This window comes from Callospermophilus lateralis, chromosome 16 (genome assembly GCF_048772815.1).
Source record: "Callospermophilus lateralis isolate mCalLat2 chromosome 16, mCalLat2.hap1, whole genome shotgun sequence".
In the NCBI taxonomy this organism is placed as follows: Eukaryota; Metazoa; Chordata; class Mammalia; order Rodentia; family Sciuridae; genus Callospermophilus; species Callospermophilus lateralis.
This window is the reverse complement of record NC_135320.1, coordinates 31,129,540-31,140,825: the sequence shown is the minus strand read 5'-3', so window position 1 is coordinate 31,140,825 and position 11,286 is coordinate 31,129,540. Positions and strand designations below refer to the sequence as shown.

General features: G+C 37.2%; 1 protein-coding gene across 2 annotated transcripts in view; it reads left to right on the top strand.

Moving 5' to 3' along the window:
• Window positions 1-1,517: 1,517 nt before the first annotated feature.
• Sdcbp (syndecan binding protein) overlaps window positions 1,518-11,286 on the top strand; it is a 31,850-nt gene continuing 22,081 nt past the window's right edge. Inside the window, exon 1 of one of the 2 annotated variants that reach the window (XM_076836338.2) lies at window positions 1,518-1,630. The gene's annotated coding sequence lies outside the window, so the exon portion shown is untranslated. The remainder of the gene's footprint in view (window positions 1,631-11,286) is intronic. The other variant, XM_076836337.2, reaches the window with a different exon arrangement.

The window sequence follows — 11,286 nt, the reverse complement described above, 5'->3', positions numbered from 1 at the left end:
TTTATTTTGGTGTTAATATAATTGGCATTGTGTTTTAATTCCAATTTCCAATTGTCTATCTCCAGTACATAAGAAAACAATTGCCAGGTGTGGTGGTTCATGTCTGTAATCTCTGACTCAGGAGGCTGAGGCAGGAAGATGGCAAGTTCAAGGTCAACCTAAGCAACCCTAGTGAGGACCTAAAAGAGAAAGGGCTGGGGATGTAGCTCAGTGGTAATGCGCCCCAGGAGTTTCAACCTCCAGTACAAAACCAAAACAAAAAACTAAACAATTGACTTTTGTTGTCAACCTTGTATTCTACAACTTGCTATAATTGCTGATTAGTTTTATTACTTTGCCAATTCTCAAGAATTTTCTACGTAGACAATTATGTCATCTGAGAACAAACGTTTTATTTCTTCCTTTCCAATTCATTCATATATGTGTGTGTGTGTGTGTGTGTGTGTGTGTGTGTGTGTGTTTTGTTCTGGGGATTGAACCCAGGGGCACTTTATAACCCCATCCTTTTTAATTTTTTTTTTTTTTTGACACAGGGCCTTGCTAAGTTGCTGAGGTTTTTGCTAAATTGCTGAGGCTGGCCTCCAACTGGCAATCCTCCTGCCTTAGTCTCCACAATCTCTAGGATTACAGGCATGCATCACTATGTCCTGCTATAGTATAATTGTTTTTAAATGTATTTCATCAGCTAAGACATGATTTCCCTGGGGGCAGAGGTTTTTATTTTATCTGCCATGTCTTTTATGCTCAGATTTTTAGTAGTCTTATCACAGATTAGGTTATTGTAACACTAAACAATTTAGCTATAAATAAACTGCTTGTATGTTAACGCTATTTTCTCAAGGACACTACAGTATTCCATGATAAGGTAATATTCAGTTTCTTTGTAATGGTCGGTTGTATTTTGGCACATAATTAACACTCATGAAATCATAGATTTTATGTTTTTATATTAGGATACAGCTATTATTTTTGCAAAACACCACACATAACCCTCAACAGGCAATGAACACGCTCAGGTGAACAAAGAGTAATAAAAGCCTTAAAAAAAATTGTAGGAGAAAAATAGGATTGGAACTGAGAAAAAAATAGTGGGATGAATGTTTCTGAGCTCCAGTTGGAGAAGTCAAGCAAGAGGACAGTCCCAGGACAGCAGGGGTGGAAGGCAAAGGCTGGGTGAGGAAACCTCCAAAGAGGAAGCGCGGGTTGTAGCGATCTCTTTGTGTTGAAGGGGACGGGAACTGTCATCGCACGCGGAAACAGAACCGGGAGCCAGAGACACGCGATCCTAAGGCACGAACCGTGGGAGGCGGAGAAGGTCCTGAGCGTAACCGAGAAGCGGCGCGGCGTCGGATACAGCAGGCAGAGAGGAGACCGCAGACGCCGACCCCGGGCGGCCGCCAGGACCCCGCGCCCCGCCCCATCCTCGCTGCCCGTTACCAGGGCGACGGGAGCGCCCGGCGCCGCGCGCTTGCGCGGGCGGAAGGCGGGGGCGGCGCCGTGACGCTCCTTGAGGGCGGTCTCGGGCGCGCGCCGCTCTCCTTCCCCCGGGTCTCGGAAGTCGGTGCCAGTGACCGGAGGCGGCGGCGAGCGGGTGTTGGTGTCCTAGGTGCGCTGCTGCGACGGAAAGCAGGTACGTCCCGGGCGCAGGGACAAAGCGTCGAGTCTTGGGGACCCCGGGGTCCCGAGCTACTTAACGGAGTACGTACAGGTCCTAACGGTGTTCGGGTGGCCACGGCCGTGGCCGCGACGCCCCTCCTCGGGGGGTTCTGCGCCCCTCCTTGCACCCAGCCGGACCTGGGGGGAAGTTTTCCCAAGCAGCAGCCCTGCCAGCCCCTGAGTCCCCAGCACAGGGTCCCGCTCGGGCTGGGGGTGGGGGGTGGGGTGGGCGGGCAGCCTGGAGGCCCGGCCTGGGGCGGAGCCAGCAGCCCCCGCCACAGCCCAGCGACTTCTCGCGGACGGGTCTCTCTGTCCTCCTTGTCCCTCCGGGATAAGGTCTCCAGAGGTGGGTAGAAAAACAGCTGCTGGCCTCGGTGCGCCCCTGGGATCCGTACGTCCTCGGTCACCTTCCTCGGCGGGCGCAGGCGGCACGTCCGGGATCTGGACGGGGGACCGGGTGTTGGTTTAGTGGGCGAAGCCCGGGTTCCTGAAGGCGGTGGGGGAGAGGTTGTTTGCGGGGCGCTTATTTGGGAAGAAGTTGGAGCCAAAGGAGAAACGTTGTTCCTGTAGGGTGTGTTCACAAGGAAGTCTCTCTGGAGATCTGGTGACTCAGAGCTTTCACGTCAGGGTTTCCTTCTAATAATGGGAAAGTGGAGGCGTACGGATACGGAAAGTTTTCAGGTTCATCAAAGCACAATTATTGAATCACCGAATATTCTAATATGTCAGTTTTCGAAAGGCATTTTCTAGGGTTTTTGAGTCCATATAGAGTATCTGCACACACATGTACTGTTTGTACCCCCCCCCTTCTGTTCATTATTTAGAAAGTACACTTGCGTTACCAAATTCTTATCCACTTATTTAAGAGAACAATTGCTTAGAAACGAAAGTTATTTTGACAACAGCTGCAGGCCTTGTAAGTTATCTTGAGTTTTAAATGTAAACACGATTGGTTAAATTACTCGAATTTATTCATTGTTTATATTTTCCTGTTTGAGGTGGAGGGCAACTGTAAAAGGTATTTTTTTTTTTAAATTTTTCTATTACCAACTAAGGTCTTTTGTGCCTTTAATGGTACCGAAATATTACAGATTAATTGGTCTCAAAATTAAAATAAGTGGAATGATTTAAGAGTTTTGGTAAATAGTCACTCCATGATAAAGTAGTAAATTAAATGCCAAGAGATTTCTAAAAAGACTCCCCTAAACTTTAAAATGTTAGTAATAGTTATATTGGCATTTATAAATTTCTTAGCAAGTGTTGCCAGTGCATTTTGGAAACGTAGTGTTTGAGGCAGTAAGCTCAAAATGTAAGCAATAATAAATGCATACTGCATATAATCCTCCATCTGCTAGATACATTATAAAACCTTCCTTTGTGTGTTCTAGCCAACCATATTCCTTTTGGTAAGCAGCCAACTGTTTTAAGCTTCCTAGGTGCCCATTCAGGGATATTTTGTATCTATGCAGGCAGATGTATAAATATATTTCCATCCTTCCCTTTAACACAAATGTTATGCTTTATATGTTACTCTACAGTGCTTTTATTTTTTCGAGTTAGTGACAATATTTTGGAGCTGTTTTAATATCAATATATATATAGAACTTTTAGATCTTTTGCTATTGTAATCAGTGGAGCAGTGAGTAAAATTTTCATGTTCTTTCCCCTGTGCAAAAGTATATTTGTAATGCTGATATTAAAAAATTATATTTGTAGACTTAAGATCTGAAGTAATGTTGCTGGGTCATAGAGTATTTTAATTTATAATTTTGGCAGATACTGTAAGCTCATTTTCTACCTGAATTGTGCTGGTTTACACTCCTGCTAGTAATGTGTAGATGTTTCTCAAAGTCATGCTGTCAGAGTGTTGTTAGACGTTTGTTTTTTTTGTTGGTTCAGTAAGAAAGAAATATAATCCCATTGGCAAGAAAAAATCATGGAGTTGACTTCATATTGCTACATTTTTCAATGGCTGATCTTCAAATTCTCCCTGGATATTTATTAAAAAGAATAGTTTCAAAGACCTTTCATGAAATCTGTGTCAGCCTGGGGAACTATTTTTAACTGGTGCCCCAGGTAATTCTGATCTGATGATTAGTTGAGTTTGAGACAGTGCTCAGGAAAACTGTTTAAAGGACTTTATCAAAGTGTGTTCCTTGACACCATATAGGAACAACCCATAATGCTTATTAGTTCTTACTTTATTAGAAATCTTTGTTGTCATTTTACCATGTGAGTTTAGTGGACATTTTTTATTGTTTACATTTTATGAATAATTTACAAAATGAAAATTAAGAGAGAAACAATTTTACTAGAAATTTTAAGAACATTTTCAACACAACCCACATTATTCCAAATTTTCCTGCTTTTGAAAATATGTATTGCTGAAATGAGCAAATCTTTGAATTGAACTAATTGCACATAATGAATGAAAGTATCTTATAAAGATGATTTCAGATTTCAAATTCATCTCCAGTACGTCCTAGCATATCATTGCTTTTGGTTCTTCTTGCACTTGTGTGGTCAAAACATAATATGGATTCCAGATTTGAAATATATCTCTATAAGAGGCCATCATTATTATTTGGTAATTTTTGCACTTTTTCGATCATAAAATGCAGTACTTTTGAAAATATTAATGGACCATGATTTTGAAGAGAGGCTGACCATGTTTGCTCTTTACTTTTAAAGAATTTTCACATGTGTGTTTATGAATACCAGCGAGAATAATCTGTGCAATGAATTTTTTAAAATTTTTACATTAATGTTTCCACCCAGTTCACCTTTGTTTATATACCTATCTTCATTTGACCTCTTAGAAATCATGCCAAGCAAATTTTGGAATGCAGATGGAAAAGATGAAAAAAGATTATACGATCCTTTTAGTAAAACAGGATGGTTCAGTGCTTACTTCAAAGTATTGCATGATAACGTCCTTCTTGCAGAATAACTGAATGAAAAGTTATTTCTTTTATTAATTATAAATATATTGTTTGCTTATTGATTCTTAGGTGTGAGGAATTTCAATTAAAATATCATAATCTAAAAACTGATAATCTGAGATCTTGTTTATGGTCAGTTTTCTTATTAAGATTCTAAAATGTAGCTATTTGTCTTTTTGCATGCATTTTCTAATTTGTTCAGTAAATTTCTTCATCTTCCTCTCTTTAGCTTTTTTTCTGACACTGTGGATGAAAATGAAAAAAAGCTTTAATTTTCTATTGGGTTCACTGAAGGCTTTAAAACATAAAGAGACTACAAAAGTGCTATTTCTAAACCTATACCTTGTAAAGGTTGCTTTCTCTGGGCAATACAAACTGAAAGATGACTAATATAATAATATATTTCACTGTTGCATCATCATGCAACAATTCTATTTTTGTTGTCATTTTAGTATAGCATAGTTTGGAAAAACCAATGAATAATGATAAATTTCTAGATTGATAAAATAGCAAAAAATGTTTCAAGATGTAGGAAAAAATAAGTTCACTAAGATTTCATCTTATATAGATTTTTAGACTTATAAAAATTTCTAGCAAACCTTGATGGTATTTGTAAGATAATGATTTTTATTTTATTGAAAAAAAATTTCCATTTTTCTTTGAAAAAATTGCTAAGGAAAAGTAAAAGTCATAGAATAATACTCAGATCTTTGGAGTCTTGACACTGTATTTTTTCTTTTTTTATGGTTAGTGATTCTGCAGTCCTGAATTTGCATTGTCACAAATATTTTAAAATAGCTTCAGATTAAAACAAACAAGCATGACTGATGTGACTCTACAACATGTATAAACAGAAAAATGAGAAATTATACCCCTTTTATGTACGATATATCAAGGTGCATAAATGCATTCTACTGACATGCTTAATTAAAAGAAATTTAAAAAATTGTTTAAAAAGTTCAGGATGAAAAGCCTATATACAAAATCAATATATTAACAATAAAATAATTGAAAAAAGAATCTTAACAAAACCAATACTTTTGAAAATAACAAGTACATGTAAATTACTTAGGTAACAAAAATGCATGTAATACCCGTGCACTGAAAACTGTAAAACGACGTTTACAAAAACCAAAGTGGATGTTTATAAATAAAGAAATATACCATGAAAAAGCAGAAAACAAAAACAAATATTATTTAACCCAGTCACTTAATTTTTACAGGAAACCAGTTGTAGTGATTGGTTCAAGGAGTGAAGTCAGTCAGTATTGCCATTCCAGGTGGTATCATTTGGGAATTTACCAATGTGTTTGCAGATAGAAAGGAAATTAACTTGATGTTCCAAAATACCATATATATTGTTTAAGTTATGGAGGCCTTTTCTCTGTGCATGTTTAAAGATTCTACACTAACCTGGGTGGGGAGGTTGAGGGACAAATCAGAAACTTCATACTCTTAACAAAAAAAGGTACTTTAGACGTCTTGAAAATACCTTGATACTACCCCAATCCCCGAGAAATCTCTGAATAGAAACTAATTTGGGGATTATTTTCCAAGGCCCAGGGAAAGACTGGGTTTAGCAGTCTTTCATAAGGCATGAAGAGTGTCAAGAAGGTTGCATAGAGTATAAGAGTGGGCCAAACTTGGCTTAAGAATAGTATGAGAGCACCAATTCTTTCCAGAGAATTAGGACAGAGAAAAGTAGCTGTTATGATTGGGAGAGCTGTGATCAAACTTTGGTAGAGTAGATAGCCACTGTGACTCTTCCCTGCTGATTTCAGGCAAAGTAGAAGTTATATTGATTGGTCAGCTGAAACAAAGGCCTAGGAACAAAATTCTAGTTTAGGCCTTGCAGTAATGCTGCTTGATAGGAGGGTGAGGTAAAATGAGAATTCTTCCCTGATGTAATAGTTATTTTCAGAATCCTCTTAAATCTCAGTGGTCGTTTTGACATTCCAGTCATAATTGAAAAGTTTTCCCAAGGGTAGCTTTGTGTTTCTTCAAAAAGGGCCACATATTTCTGATACTTTGACTTAGTGTCAGATTATATTTAATTATTTAAATATAATTTACAGGCTCTGTTTCAGCCTCTGTAATATACAAGTACTTGGGAGATCTGTAGGAAGCTGGGAAATGGCTTGACAGGATAACTCTGTTCTGTATCCTGTTTTAATCCTAATTCCCATGGGATGAGACGAGATTCACATGTGACCCATTATTTAATAAATGATTTGTTATCATGGAAATATTAATTAAATGACATGTTTATTGTTTGAAAGGGTTAGACACTTGCTTTGAGGTAGGAGAGATAAATGCCTTACAGTTTTCTTCCTAGAACATAAATACTTCATTTGAGTGGTTTTTCAAACATGAATTTCTCATTTAAACCTAAATGAATAACTTTGGGAGGCAGAAATACTGAACCCTGTAACTCAAAATCTATCTTGAGCTTGCAAAAGGTTGTTGAAGGTTTGGTTATGTCTTCCTGGCTAGCCTCCCCTGGAAGGTAAGTATGCTAGCATGCTCATAGTGGCCATGGAAGGAGTTTTTACAAGGAAAACATTGGCAAGGTAGGTATGTACAGGTAGATGTGGTTGGAATTGTAACGGAAGGAAAAAATGTTATCCTTTCTGAGAGGGTAATTGTTTTAGACTGTCAAAACAAATGCAGATTTAGGTAAGAAGTGGCTTTATTGTAAAGTAGTATTCCAAAAGGGGAGAGTACCAAGTCTAAGATCTACAAGCATCTGGGCAGAAAAGGGGTGCCTTTCATAGGAAGGAGCAGATTAGAAAAGGAAGTTTTTGAGGAAGGGCAGGACGGAGAGTGGCAAGTCAGATCTCAGGTCAGATAATGTTTTACCATGAAGTCAGCCTGATCTTAGGAGGCATAATAGGGACTATATGTTGGCTTAGGCTGAGGGTAGATCAAAGTTAAGTTTTGTCTTGAAGGAAAGAGAAGTACAAGCAAAGTTTAGGTTATGAATATTTTTTGAACACTGAGGTGAAAACTGTTCAGCTAACTATGGCAAGAAATGGAAATTTGTGAATTAATTGGCTTTGTCATAAGTAAAAAAGGGAACATTATCTAAGTCATAATGGGGGGAGTTCTTCAGACTAAACTAGGAAAACAAAAGGATGAGGGAGGGGAGAAGATTTCTTTAATTATAGCTATTTACCAGGATTATTTATATATCCCATCACCTCCTGCTCCTTCCCTTGATTTATATATATATATGTGTTCCATTTGGCTGTTCCTGATTTATATTCTTTTTATAAACTGGTAAGTGTAAGTAAAATTTTGTTGAATTCTGTGAGGAGTTCTGTTAAATTATTGAATTTGAGGGGATTATAGGATCCCTTAGTTTATAGGTGCTTATGACTGGCACCTGTGAAGTAGAGCCATTGTTATGGGACAGAGCCCTGAACTTGTGGAGTCTGTGCTAATTGTGTCTGGTATCAGAGTTGAATTGTTAAATACTAAGTTCTTGTTGGATAGTTAGTTGATGTTCAGCAGACTCCACACATTTGGTGTTAGAAATGGTTTCACAAAAAACACATTATAGGTCAGTAATGGAATACTGACTCCAGGTGAATCTTTGATTGTTGATGATAATTGAGAGCCTGAAGGTGAGAGCATTTCCCCACTGTGAGGAGGCAGTAGAGGCTTATAGCTTCCAAAATTAAATTTCCCAGCTGCTTAGGTTTCTCTCACTGCCTTCCTGGGAGTAAGTCACCTTGGGCTACATCTCCTCAGTGAGAGTGATTCCCAAGCTTGGTGAATGTGTTTAACCTACTGAGTGGAGGATTCCTTGTGAACTCTGTGGGTGAACAGGCTGCCTACCTGAGCTATTTCCCTTCTGTTTCCTTTTAAAGTCTTGCTGCCATATGATTCCAGCTTGCCCAAGTATTTAATAGTTGTATTACATGATTAAGAATAAGATTTTTATTTGCTTAGTTGAAAATCTGAGTGGATTAGTGATACAGTGTGAAGAAGCAAAGATAATTTTTGAAATTGTTTTATGCTATAAATTTAAATAACAATAAAATCTAAATGCCTCTCCAAATGAATGAATAGGCACTGGGCAATTCTGATGTGTCTTCCTGACCTCATTTACCTGATGCACTCAGGAGTGACCATAGTCCTGATACTTCTTATTATAGATTACTGTCTATTTCTCACAAACAGATTTTGCTTTTTTTTTTTTTTTAATTTTCAGTAACTTAATGTTACAATTAACATACCGCAAATATTATGCTGGAAAGTTTGATTTTTGTGGTTTTATGCCTCTGTGTATTCCATACCGGCTTTGTTCTCGAGTGTGTGGTTCACCCAGCTTACTCAAATACCACTGCTTATGGGACTGAAGTTGTTTTAAATTTACTTTGTGATGTTGAAAATGTTCTTGTTTTTGCCCCTGAGTGCTGACCCTCCAGAAATTTTTACACATTGGGGAAAAAAAATTGCAGGATTAGAGATTAAAATTTTCTATGAAATGCCAATGTAGTATATTTATTAATCATCTGATCATTCATATGTATTTGTCTTTATTTTCATGTAATTATATATTGCTTTTTATTGGTTACCATTGTCATGAGCATGTTTTTTATGTGATCATCTTATGTGAAATAGTTTTCAGTTTCCTTATATTTAATTCTTATGAATGTTTAATTTTAAATCTCTTCCCCCTTTTCCCACCATGCTCAGTCCACTAACTCCTTTCCACTTGTAAGAACTGAAAATAATTTCTCCCCTGTTGTGTTTTCTCTTTATCATTCCATTCCTACAGTTTGATGAACACTACTCAATTTTAATATAAGTTGAATTTATCAATATTTTAAGACTATCTAAATACAGTATACCATATGAGTTAATAGAACCCTTCAGAAAAATAATACAAACATTTATTATTCCTTTGCAAGGTTTTTTGCAATTAGATTCAAAATTATAGACTTGCTTTTACAGTATTTTGATCTTTTCAATAAATATTTAAAGATATATTGTTTACTGATAATAGTAAACATTTGATGTCTTTGAGGATAAAGCATTTATGCTACATAAATAAGAAATTGTGGGTTCTACCCTTAAGTATTGGAGGTAAATGTGTACTAGCTGTAGCATAAGGAAAGTAAAACTGCTGGGTTGAGAGGAACAAATAATGTTAGATTGAGGTCATCAAAGACTAAAAAAGTGGCACTTGAGCTAAGCCTCAAAGTTGACTAGGATTTTTTAAATTTGTTTTAATTAGTTATATTGACAGTAGAATGCATTTATGCACTTTGATATATTGTACATAGATGGGATATATTTTCTAATTTTTTAAGTGTACATGTTGTAGAATCACATTGGTCATGCAATTACATATATAAATAAAGTAATAATGTCTGTTTTGTTCTACTATCCTTCCTATCCCCACATCCCCTCCCCTCTCCATCCCTCCCTTCACCTCCCTCTACCTAATCTAAGGTAACTCTGTTCTTCTCTAGTGCCTTTATTGGGAAATAGTGTCTGCATATTAGAGGAAACATTCAGCCTTTGGTTTCTGGGGATTGGCTTATTTTGCTTGGCATGATATTCTCCAACTCCATCCATTTATTGGCAAATGCCATAATTTCATTCTTCTTCGAAGCTGAGTAATAGTCCATTGAATATATATATACCACATTTTCTTTATTCATTCCCCTATTGAAGGACATCTAGGTTAGTTCCATAGTTTAGCTGTTGTGGATTAAGCTGCTATTAACATTGAGGAGGCTGCATTACTGTAGTATACTGAGTTCTTTGAGTATAAACTGAGGAGTGGGATACCTGGATCAAATGGTGGTTCCATTCCAAGTTTTCTGAAGAATCTCCATACTGCTTTTCATAGTGGTTGTACCAATTTGCAGTCCCACCAGCAATGTGTACCTTTTTCTCCACATCCTCACCAATATTTATTGTTGCCTGTATTCGTGATGATTGCCATTCTGACTGTAGTGAGATAAATCTTAGTGTACTTTTGATTTGCATTTCTCTAATTGCCAGAGATGTTGAATACTTTTTCATGTTTGTTGATGGATTGTATTTCTTGTTCTGTGAAGTGTCTGTTCAGTTCCTTAGCCCATTTATTGATTGGGTTATTTATTTTTTGGTTGTTAATATATTGTAGAGATTAATGCTTTGTGGGAGGTGCATATGGTAGATTTTTCTGGCAATCTGTAATCTCTTTCCTCACATTATTGTTTCCTTTGCTGAAAAGAAGCTTTTTAATTTGAGTTCATTCCATTTATTGATGCTTGATTTTACTTCTTGTGCTTTAGGGGTCTTGTTAAGGAAATCAGATCCTAGGCCAACATGGTGAAGATTTGGACCTACTTTTTCTTCTATTAGGTGCAGGGTCTCTGTTCTAGTTTGATCCATTTTGAGTTGATTTTTGTGCAGGGTGAGACACAGAGGTTTAATTTTGTTTTGCTACATATGAATTTCCAGTTTTGCCAGCACCATTTGTTGAATGTTTTTGGTGCCTTAATTTTGATAGGTGGGAAGTCATGGAAGGATATTCAATTAAAAGAAGATACCTTTTCCAAAAATATGAAGGCACAGAAACATATAACCTGGCTGGCAAATAACAAGTGGATTGTGGTTAGAACATTTTAATGCTTGGAAAGAAATTGGATGAAATGAGGCCAAGAAAGTAAAATCATGGAGGAAT